The sequence below is a fragment of the Piliocolobus tephrosceles genome, chromosome 4, assembly GCF_002776525.5.
Source record: "Piliocolobus tephrosceles isolate RC106 chromosome 4, ASM277652v3, whole genome shotgun sequence".
NCBI lineage: Eukaryota > Metazoa > Chordata > Mammalia > Primates > Cercopithecidae > Piliocolobus > Piliocolobus tephrosceles.
The window spans coordinates 148,323,222-148,339,892 of NC_045437.1; the positions used below are offsets into that span (position 1 = coordinate 148,323,222).

Sequence of the window (16,671 nt, forward strand, 5' to 3'; positions counted from 1 at the left end):
AGAATCAAAGAATTCTAGAGGTGGAAGAGACCTTGGGGACAATGCATCCTGTTCAACCACCATTGCTGACTTTCTTTCTCTAAGTGGGTCTGTACCTGGAGGTCCAGGGAGGAAGGACGGCACGTAGTAAGCAAGAAGCAAACTCTTCTTCCCCTTGCTGCCTCAATGCCTTGTATGAGGCTGTTGCTCAATAAAACCTTTTTGACTGAACATTACAGACCCAGTCACCAATAACCAACGTCTCTCTCAAACATGCAGCTAGTAAGCAGCCTGTTTTTTTGTTTTTTGACAGTATCTCACTCTCTCACCCAGGCTGGAGCTCAGTGCCGAGATCTCAGCTCAGTGCAACCTCTTCCTCGTGGGTTCTAGCTATTCTCATGCCTCAGACTCCTGAGTAACTGGGATTACAGGCACGTACCACCATGCCCGGCTAATTTTTCTATTCTTAGTAGAGACGGGTTTTCACCATGTTGGCCAGGCTGATCTCGAACTCCTGACCTCAGGTGATCCACCCATATCAGCCTCCCAAAGTGCTGGGATTAAGGTGTGAGCCACCATGCCCCGCCTGCTTTTCTTTTTATATGGCATGTATCTCTTCCAATAATTCCCTGAATGGATTATTTTGACCTCCTACAGCAGTTTGTCTCTCCTTCCTTCTGTTTCTTTGCTTAACACTATCTTCTCATTTCTTTCTATTCTCCATTTTGCCCTTTCCTTTTTTGCTCAAAACCTTTCTTTACTTCTTGATCCACATTACCTACAGGCACTTAAGAATCTACACACTGTTCCCTTCTCCATCCTTTAACTTCTACTGCAAACCATGAATTGTCTACCGTCATCACCCATCCTTTAACCTATCCTCACACACAGTTCGACTGTATTAAAAACAGCTATTTTTTTTTACATCCTGTCCCCAGGCAAACAGACACACACACACACACACCCCTAAAATCAATTTCTTACAACTGAGTTATCAACATCTTTATGAGAGCCAAGGGATATTTCTTCCTAGAATCAGATCTCACAGCCACCCAAGATATTTTTACATGGTTAAGGATGGTAGTGGAAAGTAAGTCTAATTGTCCATTTCTCACCAACACCTTGTAGGACATGATCAGTTACTTAAACTTCCTGTGACTAAATTCCCCCTATTTCTGCGACAGATTAATGCCATTTGACAGCATACAATGTTAGCCAAGTTCTGGTAACACACAGAGGGAAAGCTTCATGTAAACATTAAGCGGAGTTATTACTCTCTGGAATCCCGTATGCAATTGGCACTCCTTAAGAACTACAATTATTATTTTTATATTCCTTTTAGAGTGTCTTAGGAACTTACAGGTCTTCAGAGAAAAAGCTGTGTGATTTTGGATGAGAGTCACAAGCTCATTTGCTCTCTAGTCCAAGTGAAACCTTTTATTAGAACTTTGGACTGGGAAGGTGGAAAGTTAATTCAGGATATAAAATAAACAAGTGATACCTTGAATCTATGCAGCCTCCCATTGCAAAAATCAGCAACTGCTCCCATGTAGCATTTAATCCTCAGTGACTTCTTTTACTGGAAGTTGTTCTGACACAAATAAAGAAAATTTTTTTTTTTTTTTTTTTTTTTTTTTGAGGCGGAGTCTCGCTCTGTCGCCCGGACTGGAGTGCAGTGGCCGGATCTCAGCTCACTGCAAGCTCCGCCTCCCGGGTTTACGCCATTCTCCTGCCTCAGCCTCCCGAGTAGCTGGGACTACAGACACCGCCAACTCGCCCGGCTAGTTTTTGTATTTTTAGTAGAGACGGGGTTTCACGGTGTTAGCCAGGATGGTCTTGATCTCCTGACCTCGTGATCCGCCCGTCTCGGCCTCCCAAAGTGCTGGGATTACAGGCTTGAGCCACCGCACCCGGCCTTAAGAAAAATTTAAAGAAAATGTATGATGGGTACAAATTCTAGGCTTCCTTTCTTATTCCCATTGTTAATATAACTCCATTTAGACAAGTTCCCTAGAAATCTTTCTTATTCAACTTCAAAACTGTAATTAATTATAGAACTGAAGAAAACCTACCTTTCCCAGCCTCACTTTTTATTCTCTTTGGAAACAAGTCTGTGTAGCTTCTCAGATGTCCTCCACTGCTTCCTTCTTCTTTTCTCTCTAGGCCAGGATCCCATCTGTCCTGGGTGCCCCTCTACCCCAATGGTCTGAGGTCCGGCTTCCTGAGAGGCCACTGAGAGGATGGGTGATACAACCCTGAGCCCCCACGGAGCACTTTACCAATGAGAAACAGGAGCAGGGGGAGAGTGGGAGACAGGCGGATTCCTGCTTCCTTCTTTCTCCCGCTATGCCGAGGCCGGATTCCTCCCGTAAATTACCTGGAAGAGCCCTACATGCTGAGTGACCTGCTTGATCCTTCATGGCTTATTTTGAAATGGTAGCCAGCAGAAAAAAAGAAAAGGAAATAAATTCATGTATCCCATTGTCTCTCCCTGTGCCCCACACACCCTTACCCTGGGATTTCACCTCCCAGATGAAGTTTTAGCACCAGGGTCCTTGCCTCCGACTCTGCTTTCCGAAGGACCAAAGCTAAGATGTTTATTTTCTTTAGACCAGCATTTTTCAAGGCATGATCTGCAGACCACCTGCATTAGAATCCTCTGGGGTACCTGCTAAAAAGGCAGATTTCCAAGTCTACTTTAGAGATTCAGATTCAGTAGGCTTGTGGTGAATCCTAGGAATCTGCATTAACAATCTCCAAAGTTGACTCCTAAACACTATAAAACATGAGAACCCCTCGTCCAGGTTCCTCCAGTATCCCCCAAGCTCTGCAAATAGGACTTTGTGTTGCCCAGGCTAGAATGGCAGCACGTGCCCCTTTATCCCTCATTCTTGCTGGGTCCTGCTGATTTTACCAATGCAATATCACCAGCTTCTGCACCTGCTCTCTGTTCTCCAATCCCACTGTCCCCATTTGGGCTTATCTCCTATTACCTGGACTATCATCAAAACTTCCTGAATAGGCTCCCCAGTTACCTTCCAAAACATCACAAAAATCAGGGATAAGATTGCAAATTTCCTAGAGCATCTAGAAAAGTACAGTATAAGAAGTGGGTATGCAAGGTATCAGAGAGATATATGAAGTCCCTGAGGTGATGTGCCTTCAGCTGGATACAGTCAGGCCTGTGCTAGATTTGTGATCCTGCCCATTTGCTGTATTTAGCTCTTACGTCATCGCTACACTTGCTTTACTGATCATGACAACATGTATGGTCAACTCCATGTGAAGAGAAGTCAGCTCATCTATATCTGTGCAATCCTGTATCTAATGGGGCACACTGCACACAATGGGTGCTTTACACAGGCTACTGACAGTCAAGATAACAGGGATATAAAATTCACTTTCTTTTTTTTCCTCCCTTTCAACCATCCCAGACACACATTACTCAATCTCCCTTCCAAACTTGGTAAACACTTCTAACATAGCTTGAAAACTCTCGCCGGGCGTGGTGGCTCAAGCCTGTAATCCCAGCACTTTGGGAGGCTGAGACGGGCGGATCACGAGGTCAGGAGATGGAGACCATCCTGGCTAACACGGTGAAACCCTGTCTCTACTAAAAAAATACAAAAAACTAGCCGGGCGAGGTGGCGGGCCCCTGTAGTCCCAGCTACTCGGGAGGCTGAGGCAGGAGAATGGCATGAACCCGAGAGGAGGAGCTTGCAGTGAGCTGAGATCCAGCCACTGCACTCCAGCCTGGGTGACAGAGCAAGACTCCATCTCAAAAAAAAAAGAAAACTCTCCTAGGCTCCTTTCTGCATGATTTGGCCAAAATCCATTTAGGTGCACCTGTGTTCTGTTTATTTCCTTCTTCACTGTCTATTCTTTCTGACACGAGAAACTGAATGTTCTTCCTTGTTATGAGGACACAAATTATATTGCTTAACTGTAATAATTATAACTAACATTTCTTAAGCATATACCACGATCTAAGCCCTTTCCAGGCATTTCTTCATGTAGTTCTTTTTTTTTAAGACAGGGTCTCACTGTTGCCCTGGCTGCAGTACAGTGGTGTGATCATGGCTCACTGCAGCCTCGACCTCCTGAACTCAGATGATTCTCTCACCTGAGCCTCCCAAGTAGCTGGGATCACAGGCACATGCCACTGTGCCAGGTGAATTTTTTTATCTTTTGTAGAGACAAGGTCTTTTATGTGGCCCAGGCTAGTCTCGAACTCCTGGGCTCAAGCCATTCTCCTGTCTCAGCCTCCCAAAGTGCTGGGATTATAGGTGTGAGTCACTGCACCTGGCCTCATTTAGTCCTTTTGACAGCCCTAACAGGCAGGTACTTGTATTGGCCCATTCTCATGCCCAAGACTAGGTAATTTATAAAAGAGGTTTAATTGACTAACAGTTCTGCGTGACTGGGGAAGCCTCAGGAAACTTACAATCATGTTGGAAGAGGAAGCCAACACGTCCTTCTTCACATGGTGGCAGGAAGGAAAAGTGCCCAGCAAAGGAGGAAAAGCCCCTTACAAAACCATCAGATCTCATGAGAACTCACTATCACGAGAAAACCATAGGGGTAACTGCCCCCATGATTCAATTACCTCCCACTGGGTCCCTCCCATGACATGTGGGGATTACGGGAGCTATAATTCAAGATGAGATTTGGGTGGGGACACAGCCGAACCATATCAGTACTATTTTTATCCACCTTTACAGATAAGGACACTGAGGCTTGGAGAAATTATAACTAGCCTCTAGAAAGTCCTGGAGGTTGTCTGATTACAAGGTCTAGGATTATAACCATTCTGGCACCTTCTTTTCCCACTGCCTGATGAAACACAGTGATTTTCCACAGTGTAGCTACCAGATATGAACTTCTCAAGCTGAACAATTGTCCCTAATCCACATTCATGGCTGATGGAACTCACCCCACGATGAAAGCAGGTTACTAGCCTCACAGTCCTGGTCCTCTGCCCACTCTCAACCAACCTTCTGGTTTTTGCAGATCTACTCTGCCGTCCCACTTGCCACATGGTTCTGTCATTTCATTTGACAGAATCACATTTCATTTCTAGATAACATATGCAGTCTTCATGTTTGACGTGTCTTGCAAGTATTCATGACACATCAAGCCAGGAGCTCATTTCCCTCCCAATATTTCTTCCACAAACATCCTCCAATTCCATCTACCCCAAAGCCCTGCTTCACACTCTTATCCTGGCATCTAAACCACAACAGAAATATGTCTCACAGCATCCCAGTGACTCAGAATCCCCATGACAGAATCCTATGTGGCCACTCGACAGTTTTCTTCTTTGAAATCCCCTTCTTAATTAGCCCTCAAATCTCCCAGTGAACAGTTCTCTCTTCTCAGTAACTCTGTAGAGACTCCATATGTTTTTCTGTATGCTTCTTCATCCTTCTGAGCCTTTAAAACTAACCAAGATTTGAGCTGAAGTGTGAGGTTAATTAACTGGCTTTGGCATGCCACTTGATCCATCAAGACATAGGCCTATCCCCCTATTTTTAACAGGCCTGAGTCATCCCATGATAGTACGCTCTTCCTAGATCCTTAGGTGATGGTAACTGCCCTCCACCCCAAGCTTGATTTAACATTTAAGCTTGGCTTTCCAGCTATCTTGGTCTCCCCAAGCCTGCACACCTGGAACCATTCACAAAGTGGTAGTTGAAATTTCCACTAATTCAAATGAAATGCTAGGGATGGAGGCCATTGGGAGGCTCTCAGCTTATCTCAAGTCACAGGGCAAGGAGCAGTTCTAATCTAAGAAGCATATGTGTCAACAAACCTAAAGAGTGTCCACTGGGGGCAGAGCCCTGAACTAGATGCACTGGAGCAGCCCCGCTATGTATATGGTTGCCCTGAGGCATGTACAGACATCATGGACAATGCTGTGGACTGAGTCATGTCTCCCCAAAATCCACATGTTGAAGTCCTAACCCCTAAAATGACTATTAGGTGATAGGGTCTTTAAGAGGTAACTGAAGTTAAATGAAACCATAAGGATGAGGTCCTAATTCAATAAGACTGGTGTCTTTATAAAAAAAAAAAGAGAGAGATTGAACTCTCTTTTTCTCCACCATGTGAGGACACAGCAAGAAGGTGGCTGTCTGCAAGCCAGGAAGAGAGCTCTCACCAGAAACCGACCATGCTGGACTTCCCAGGCTTCAGAACCATGAGAAATAAAGTTCTATTCTTTTAGCCACACAACTTATAATGTTTTGTTATGGCAGCCTGAGTTGACTAACACAGCAAACTCTTCCGGCCACATCTAGTCAACATGGCTGATGGGAAAAACCAGGAATTCAGAGACATTACTTTCCTAATATGCCTAGCCACTCTACCTGGAAAAGGTACAGAAATCCGGGAAGGAAGCAAGCAAACTGGAGAGCAACACATGTGAAAATGATTCCATCCACCAATTAGCATTTATGGAATATTGTGTACCATTATAAATTCTTTTTGAACAAAATATATTCATATTTGTTTATAAATTCATGGAAGAAAGATCTGGAAAGGTATACCCTAAATGAATAAAGTCTGATGGAGTAGAGTGGTGACAGCAACAGTGGCCTGCCATGACACTGGCTGCAGTGAGGGAGATGCAGCCAGGGCTGTGCACTTCACAGAGTCGGTGGAAGCCAGGAACAGCCAGGAGCTCCAACCCCTTCCAAGTTGGAGGGGTAGGAGCCCCACCCTTCCAGGTGCAGCTGCAGCCACTGCCACCCAGCCACAGCTGTGGACCTGGGCATCTCTGCACTCTTGGGGGCCTCAGAAGGCTCCTTTCCCCTGCAGGCTCAGAAGTGCCTACTCCCACTGCCTGGCCTCTCCTGACTCCCAGCACCTGCATCAATTTCAGAGTGAAGCTGAAGCCAAGCCCAGGCACTGTCACAACCCAGCACACTTGGGGTAGTGCTGACACGCCAGCCCTCTGTTGCCACAGCCCCCTCTGGACTTTGGGTGCTGATGAGCACAGGAGGGACACTGAGCAGGTTGTGAGGGCTGCTCAGCGAGGGCCTACAGGCACCCCTCAGCATGAACAGCCTGGGCATCATGGACGGCAGCAGGAGGCAGACAGATTCCCAGCCAAAAAAAGGTGGGTCCCCAGTGAAACCCCACCTTCAGGCCAGGGATGGCCTGGGGGCCAGGCTGCCAGTTCGGCAGACTGGAGTGAGAACTTATGGTGCTTTTTTTTTTTTTTTTTTGAGATGGAGTCTCACTCTGTCACCCAGGCTGGAGTGCAGTGGTGTGATCTCGGCTCACTGCAAGCTCTGCCTCCTTGGTTCATGCCATTCTCCTGCCTCAGCTTTCCGAGTAGCTAGGACTACAGGCGCCTGCCACCATGTCCCACACTTTTTTTTTTTTTTTTTTTTTTTTGTATTTTTAGTAGAGACGGGCTTTCACCATGTTAGCCAGGATGGTCTCGATCTCCTGACCTCGCAATCTGCCCGCCTCGGCCTCCCAAAGTACTGGGATTACAGGCGTGAGACACCATGCCCAGCCTCTTATGGTGCTTTTTCCAGGCCTGCTCATGGCTACCCAAGGACCAATCAGCGTGCACTTCCTCCCTTCTGAAGCCCATAAAAACCCCAAACTCAGCCAGACTTTGACAGAAGTCAGGAGGACCTGTCTGCGGAGAGGAGCTACCCACTGTGGGTCTCCTCTCAGCAGAGAGCTGAATGAACTTGTCAGGACGTCCCCCAACCTGCAGAGAGGAGCTACCCACTGCAGGTCTCCTCTCCACTGAGAGCTGTACACTTGTCACGATGACCTGCCTGTGGATAGAAGCTTCCAATTTCAGGTCTCCTGAGAACTGTTCTGCTGCCCAGTGAAGCTCCTCTCTGCCATGCTCACCCTCCAGTTGTACGTGTACCTCACTCTTCCTAGATATGGGACAAGAACTCGGGACCTGCCAAATAACAGGACTAAAAGAATTGTAACACAAATAAGGCTGGAACATGCCCCCTGCTCACCCTGTTGCAGATGACAAGAAGGAGAAAAGACCTGCAGCCTTTCGGGGAGCCCAGATTTAGCATTTCCTGAGCCAGGACTGTGACACCCTCTTTAGGGTTCTGTGGTTCCTGGTGTTTACAAGCTTCTGGGTGCCACCATGTTCCTCTCATCAAGATGCAGGTGCCCATAGCAGAAGCTGCATGCAGTACAACTGGTCCAGCCACAGCCTCAGACACAGCCAATACCTGTGTTGGTGCCTGGAGGTGCCTGCCTTGTCACAGTAGCCAGTGTGCCTGGCTGTGCTCAGTGGCCAGACCCCACACTTGCTCACCCACACACCCCTCACTGCTCTGCACCTGGCTCACCCTTGGCAGGTGTGGGATCCAGCCCATTATTGTGAGCCGAGCGCAGCCTGCCAAGCTGAGTAGGCAGAATGAATCCAGTGGGTACAAGTAATATTCAGGCAGATGGCACCACTGGCCAGAGGTTTCTGGCTGGCGAAGAGACCCCCCAAGGATTCCTATGACAGTAGAAAGGAGAAGGGATGAAAAAAACAAGAAGGCTGATGAAGAGGGGCTTTTACTGATGTAAAATTATTTTAATACATTCACCTGTATAGGGGAAAACACACACTTCTGCAAATACCTGCTGAATCAGGAAGAAAGGCAGCATGCAAGGCATTGTGGGCCTGCTTTCCTGTTTGACGGGTGTATTAGTCCATTCTTGCACTGCTATAAAGAACTACCTGAGACTGGGTAATTTATAAAGAAAAGAGGTTCAATTGACTCACAGTTCTACAGGCTGTATGAGAAGCATGTCTAGGGAGGCCTCTGGAAACTTAAAATCATGGCAGAAAGTGGAGAAGCAGGCACGCCTTACATGGTTGGAGAAGAAGGAAGAAGGTGAAGGGGGAGGTGCTACATACTTTTAAATAACCAGATCTCATGAGAACTTACTATCATGAGAACAGCAAGGGGGAAATCTACCCCAATGATCCAACCACCTCCCATCAAACCCCTCCTCCAACACCAGAGATTACAATTCAACAAGATCTGGGCAGGGATATAAATCCAAACCACATCAGCAGGTGATCCTACTCCCCAGACTTTTTCTCTGGGACATGGGATTATAACCACTTTCAAGGTGCTGAGAGCTGTCTATCCTATTAATGACTATATCCCCAGTACCTAGCATGGTACCTGGCACATAGTAAATACTCAAACATTGGGTTGCTTGCATACATGAATACATGAATGCATGAATAAATTAATGGGCAATGGAGCAGAACAAAATAATAAAGTTCTTTGGGAAAGTCTAACCTGGCCAGGAGAGTTAATTAAAGCCTCAGGACACAAATCTGCGTGATTTTGTAGAAGAAGGCATGAGTGTGGGGCAAGTGGGGAATCTGTATGACTTCAAGGTTTAAATGATTCAAGGGACTTTAGGTGGTACATGGTCCAAGAATACGGCCAGAGGGACTGGGGTTCTAGAAGTAGAGCCTAAGATTCCAGCACTGAAAGAGACACTAATGTCTTTAACAAGAATATATGCTCCCCTGTGCTACCAGACAACCAAGAACTGCATGAGTTCTCATGTGCTTCTCATGCAGGCCTGCCTACCTAAAACATGAAGGGGTCTTGATAGAAATGACTTTCTTCATGTCATATTGAGACTCAGCATAGCATGAAGGTTAAGAACACAGGCTCTGGCTCTAGACTACCAGGATTAAAATCCTGGCTTCATCACTTAGTAGAGATAGTTAACTTCCCAATGCTCCAGTGTCTCTACTTGTAAAATGAGGAGGGTCAGAGTACCTGGTTTATAGAAGAAACTCGGAATGGTGCCTGGTCCTAGGAAAGAAGGGAGAAGTAATGAAATCTCAGTTGATCAAAAGACAGCCAAGTGAAATCATGTGACTTTACTTATGCAGAACTCATCATTCAAACTTATAGAAACAAAATAACTTGCATTAAAACCTCCATTGTTTTTTGAGACAGCATCTGGCTCTGTTGCCCAGGCTAGAGTGCAGTGGCATGATCACTGCACTCAGCCTCCCAGGCTCAATCATCCTCCCACCTCAGCCTCCCAAGTAGCTGTGCCTACAGGCACGTGCCATCACACTGGACTAATTTTTGTATTTTTTAGAGAGACAGGATTTCACTATTTGCTTAGGATTGTCCTGAACTCCTGGGCTCAAGCAATCCTCCCAGCTTGGCCTCCCAAAGTGCTGGGGTTACAGTTGTGAGCCACCACACCCAGCCTAAAAGCTACATTTGATGTATCATTGCAATGATCTTTAGATGTGTCTATGTGACCAAATACATGGGCAGCAACCTTTTTGCGACACACACCTTCTCCTAGTTATTCAATCAAACCCTAACCTAGGTGCTGCTGTGAAGGCATTTTATAGATGTGATTAAAGGCCCTAATCAGTTGACTCTAATCTAGGGAGATTATATTCGATGGGCCAAACTCAATCAGGTGAGCCATTAAAAGGGACTGAGCTTTTCCTGGTAAAAGAGATTCCAACAGCAGGTGGATCCACAATTGCTTTTCCTTCACCGGATGTTCCCTATTTGGCTGCCTGTGGACAAGCTTCAGCAATGCCTATGTGATTCTTCCTTCCTGATAGTATGCCCTGTGGGTTTCAGGCTTACTTAGCCACGCCGCACAATTATGTAAGCCAATTCCTTGTCATATATTTATTAAAACATGTATCTCCTACTGGTGTTGCTCCTTTGCTTGACTTCTAACTGATACATTTCTCAGAAGTGTTACCTTGAGGGTGCAATGAACCACTTCCCCTTTTCCAAATCAAGCATATTCAGGATCAAGGGGCGGAATATGAGCACCAGTACGCAGTCAATTCTCATAACTCGCAGTAGTTCCATAAAGTCACTGCAAACACTGCATTGGCAAATACTAAACCATTGCTCCCAAGGGAAATACAGAGGGCGGTTTCTTAAAGCCTCTAGCCAAACTGATCAACATTTTTTGTCAACTGATCAATACATCGATGTGCTTTATGTACATTTCTGTTTAAAGACAAACTCACTTAATACATATTTTTGATTCAATAACATTGAACTCAGCCAGCAGCACTAAAAGTCAAGCCTAAACAAAGCTTATCTAACACATGTATTTTCTTTGCAAGGCACATCACAGCCTTCTGGAGCTTGGGAACACTAGACAGCACGATGCCTGAAGGCCATTTAAACAGCAATATCAAGGCCAGGAGTGGTGGTATGCACCTGTAGTCCCAGAACTGTGGGAGGCCGAGGCGGGAGGATTGTTGAGGCCAGGAGTTCAAGGTTACAGTGAGCTACGATCACACCACTGCATTTCACATCAGCCTGGGCAAAAAGGAGAGATCCTGTCTCTTAAAAATTTTTGAAAAATAAAAAATGAACAACAAAATCGCTAACAAAAGCACAAAAACGTGAAAAACACAGCACACACAGAACACTAAGAGGACACTTGACCACAGTATGAGGGCTGAACAGTGAAGGCAGAGTGTCACGTTGTTCCAACTCAGCTGGCACCACGTGCACTGAGTGACTCAAATTTTGTTCTGCTCCCATGATGTCCACAAAAGCACTACAAATATTGATTTTTGGAGTTACAAGTAAATGTTAGCAAGTAGGTGAATGTGCAAATATGGCTTCTGTGAATAAAGAGGATCAGCTTTTTGTTTTTTGGGTTTTTTGTTTGTTTGTTTTTGAGATGGAGTCTTGCTCTGTCACCCAGGCTGGAGTGCAGTAGCACGATCTTGGCTCACTGCAAGCTCTGCCTCCCTCTCAGTTTCACACCATTCCCCTGCCTCAGCCTCCCGAGTAGCCGGGACTACAGGCGCCCACCACCATGCCCAGCTAACTTTTTCGTATTTTTAGTAGAGACGGTGTTTCACTATGTTGGTCAGGCTGGTCTTGAACTCATGACCTTAGATGATCCACACGCCTCGGCCTCCCAAAGTGCTGGGATTACAGGCATGAGCCACCACGCCCAGCTGATCAGCTGTATTTTTTACTCTTTCCCCTTTAAAAAAGTTTTTCATCTCTTCCATCCCAAACATTAATTTCTCCAGTTTGAATCCACCCTCATCCACCTCCTTTTCTTTTCTATTTTGTCCTCATCTTTGGCCATCACAAGTGACACTGGACCTTCTCTGTTTCCTGCTCTTCATCTCTGCTGGAGAACGGCAAAAAGATGACCAGATCTGAGGCTGTGCCATGTTCAAGGCAAGAGGGCCTGGGTGAAGGCAACAGCAGAGAAGATAGAGAGGGAAACCCAGAAAGGGTCGACGCTTTCTTGGTAAATGGTGAGGGCTGGGGGTTTAGGAAGGAGGAGTTGAAATTAGAAATTAGAAAATAGTTTCTAATTTCATAAATCCAGCAAATGGTGAGGAGCTGTGCTTGTGATGAAGAATATGAGATGGCAGTCTCTGAGGAAAGGCAACGAATTCTATTTGGGATGCATTAAGTTTGAAGTGCCCACAATATCCAGATGGTATATGTATCAATCAGTGCACTCGGTTGTAGAGAAACGAAAGCAACTCAGGCTAATTCAAACACAAGAGGAAATTGCTAGAGGATATCTGGCAATTCTTGTAATTTCCAGAACAGCCAGATAACCAAGGTTCGCCCCTTTATAGCCAGGAGCAAACATCGAATTCATTCCAGACCTCAGCCAGTGAGGAGCCCCTTGTTTATACCACTGGAAAGGACTCTAGCTCACAGCCCTGGCTTGGGTTCTGCTTCCAGAATCCTGCCACTGTCATCCTCACCAGGAGAGATGTGTGTGGGCCCGGCTTCTAATCAGGATCAGAGCACGGGCTTCTGACAGGTGGGGCCTGAGCCACATGCCTGCGTTCTCGCTGTCAGCGTGGGAAGGATTACTCTGGAGTGGGAAGTGCGTTCGGCCCCATAAGGCAGAAGATTCCCAACACAGAGAAATGATGTTCAGATGTTGGGTCATCAGAAAGACTAACGAATGTCTACCACTTGTATTCAGAAGGCTTAGAAACAGGAGCAGTAATAACAGCTTGCACTTTTTTTTTTTTTTTTTTGAGACAGTCTCACTCTGTCACCCAGGCTGGAGTGCAGTGGCGATCTCAGCTCACTGCAAGCTCCGCCTCCAGGTTTACGCCATTCTCCTGCCTCAGCCTCCCAAGTAGCTGGGACTACAGGTGTCCGCCACCTCGCCCGGCTAGTTTTTTGTATTTTTTTAGTAGAGACGGGGTTTCACCGTCTTAGCCAGGATGGTCTCGATCTTCTGACCTCGTGATCCGCCCGAGGTGGATCACGTGATCCACTCCCAAAGTGCTGGGATTACAGGCTTGAGCCACCGTGCCTGGCCCAGCTTGCACTTTTAAGTGCTTACTGTGTGTCAGGCACCATACAAACTACTCAACATGCATTTAGAGTTTAAATTATACAAAATATGAAATGGGGACAGGGAAGCAATCCAGGCAGAGCAGGGCAACTACCTGTGCTGGTCAACTACCCCAGTTTTTCCAGTTCTGAGGGGTTTCCCAGCAAGCAGGACTTTCAGCACCCAAACAGAAGATCAGATGGAGAAGATCTTAGGGAGAAAGGATAGCTGGTCAGCTGGTCTCATCAGAAAATCCTGGGTCCAAATTCTAGCTTGTCCACCTGAGCCAAGTAACCTAACTTATCTGAATCTCAGTTTTCTCCATTATAAAGTAGGAATAACAAAAGTACCTCCCTCATAGAGTTGCTGTGGAAGATTACAGATATGTGTGATGTACAGAGCCCAACATCAGGTATGGCTTTTTTTGTTTGTTTGTTTTTTGTTTTTGAGACAGAGTTTGGCTCTTGTTGCCCAGGCTGGAGTGCAACGGTGCCATCTTGACTCACTGCAACCTCTGCCTCCTGGGTTCAAGCGCTTCTCCTGCCTCAGTCTCCCGAGTAGCTTGGATTAGAGGCATCTGCCACCACACCCTGCTAATTTTTTGTATTTTTAGTAGAGACAGGGTTTTTTTTTTTTTTTTTTTTTTTTTTTTTTTTTTTGAGACGGAGTCTCGCTCTGTCTCCCTGGCTGGAGTGCAGTGGCGCGATCTCGGCTCACTACAAGCTCCGCCTCCCGGGTTCCCGCCATTCTCCTGCCTCAGCCTCCCCAGTAGCTGGGACTACAGGCGCCCGCAACCACGCCCAGCTAATTTTTTGTATTTTTAGTAGAGACGGGGTTTCACCGTGGTCTGGATCTCCTGACCCTGTGATCAGCCCGCCTTGGCCTCCCAAAGTGCTGGGATTACAGGCGTGAGCCACCGCGCCCGCCGAGACAGGGTTTCACCATGTTGGCCAGGCTGGTCTCCAACTCCTGACCTCAGGTGATCCCCCACCTCAGCCCCCCAAATTGCTGGGATTACAGGTGTGAGCCACTGTGCCCAGCCCAGGTATGAATTAAGAGCACAAAAATGTTAGAGATTATTCTTAATGCCAGAAAACCTGAGTCTGCCCATGTCATAATAAATAGTACAACCAAGATTTCAATCTAGGACTGAACAACTAAAAAGTACACTTTAAATCCCTAAGGATCCCCATTCACATGGTGGTTGAAGCTAAAGGAGAATGGAGGAATGGTGAGAAACCGGGATTATTACTACTTGATATCCTAATATTTAAGGCGGACGAAACCAACAAAGAACAGATAAAATAAAGAGATCGCAGATGGAAGAGATATCATGAAAGTGGGGTGATAGAAAAGATATCATAAAAGTGGCCGGTTGCAGTGGCTCACACCAGTAACCCCAGCGCTTTGGGAGGCCAAGGCGAGGAGGTCACCTGAGGTCAGGATTTCAAGACCAGCCTGGCCAACATGGTGAAACCCTGTCTCTATTAAAAAACACAAAAATTAGTGGTGCATGGTGGCGTACACCTATAGCAGCTAATCGGGAGGCTGAGGCAGGAGAATCGCTTAACCCGCGAGGCGAAGGTTGCATTGAGCGGAGATTGCGCCACTGCACTCCAGCCTGGGTGACAGAGCCAGACTGTCTCAAAAAAAAAAAGTAGAGTAACTGCAAAAAGCTGGGGTGGCCAATCGGCTCCACTGTGGCAGAGAAGCCAGTAGGTTAGGAACACATACCACTTTTGTAATCAGAAGAGGAAAAAAAGTTAAAAAAAAAAAAAAAAAAAAGGTAAGGAATGTTAGCTTTCAGCCATAATGGAATAACAGAGGGTGATTTATTCTCCTACCTTAAATAACTAGAAAAGACACGCAATTTATGAAACAACAGTTTTTAGACATTGGACAAGTTTATTTATTTATTTATTCATTTATTTATTTATTTTTATTTATTTATTTATTTTTTGACACGGAGTCTTGCTCTGTTGCCCAGGCTGGAGTGCAGTGGCTGGATCTCAGCTCACTGCAAGCTCCGCCTCCCGGGTTTACACCATTCTCCTGCCTCAGCCTCCTGAGTAGCTGGGACTACAGGCGCCCACCACCTCGCCCGGCTAGTTTTTTGTATTTTTTAGTAGAGACGGGGTTTCACTGGGTTAGCCAGGATGGTCTCGATCTCCTGACCTTGTGATCCACCCATCTCGGCCTCCCAAAGTGCTGGGATTACAGGCTTGAGCCACTGCACCCGGCCTATTTATTTATTTTTTGAGATGGAGTCTCGCTCTGTCACCCAGGCTAGAGTGCAGTGGTGTGATCTCAGCTCACTGCAAGCTCTGCCTCCTGGGTTCACGCCATTCTCCTGCCTCAGCCTCCCGAGTAGCTGGGATTACAGGCACCCGCCATCACCCCCGGCTAATTTTTTGTATTTTTAGTAGAGACGGGGTTTCACAGTGTTAGCCGTTAGCCAGGATGGTCTCGATCTCCTGACCTCGTGATCTGCCCACCTCAGCCTCCCAAAGTGCTGGGATTACAGGCATGAGCCACCGCGCCCGGCCAACACTGGACAAGTTTTTAGACAAAGCACAAGACAATGATCCCCTGAGAAAAGAAAACAAATTAGGTGAGCCCTGAGAGCACCCCAGCTCACTGTCTGGATAGAGTTTCCAGGCCACAGTGCAAAAAGGAATAAAGTAAGTGGAATAATTCCCAGAGCTCAGACATGGCCAAGAGTAGTTCATGTTCCAACCAATCAAAGGGGAAAGACCTTCTAATACATGGAGCAGGTTTTGCATGTTGGTCAGGCTGGTCTCAAACTCCTAACTCCAAGTGATCCACCTGCCTTGGCCTCCCAAAGTGCTGGGATTATAGGCATGGGCCTCCAAGCTCAGCCAGGCAACCTTTTTCTTTTTCTTTTTTTTTTTTTGAGACAGAGTCTGGCTCTGTCACCCAGGCTGGAGTGCAGTGGCACGATCTCGGCTCACTGCAAGCTCCAGCTCCCGGGAGTAGCTGGGACTACAGGTGCCGGCCACCACACCTGGCTAGTTTTTTGTATTTTTAGTAGAGACAGGGTTTCACCATGTTAGCCAGGATGGTCTCGATCTCCTGACCTCATGATCCACCGGCCTCGGCCTCCCAAAGTGCAGGGATTACAAGCCTGAGCCACCGCGCCCGGCCACCTTTTTCTTAAAGGACCAGATACAACATTTTTTAGGCTTGTGGTTCACAACAGCCACTGCTGCTACTGCAACCCAATTCTGCTGCTGAAGTATAAAAGCAGCACTAGACAATATGTAAACAAATGGATGTGGCCATGTTCCAATAAGATTTTATTTACCAATACTGACAGCTTGTCTG

The 16,671-nt window shown here is 46.5% G+C and overlaps 1 long non-coding RNA gene across 1 annotated transcript in view; it reads right to left on the bottom strand.

Annotated features, from left to right (window-relative positions):
- Positions 1-1,485: 1,485 nt before the first annotated feature.
- LOC111523279 overlaps positions 1,486-16,671 on the bottom strand; it is a 154,520-nt gene continuing 139,334 nt past the window's right edge. The window contains exon 4 of the long non-coding RNA XR_002725490.1: positions 1,486-1,570. This is a non-coding gene — a long non-coding RNA (uncharacterized LOC111523279). The remainder of the gene's footprint in view (positions 1,571-16,671) is intronic.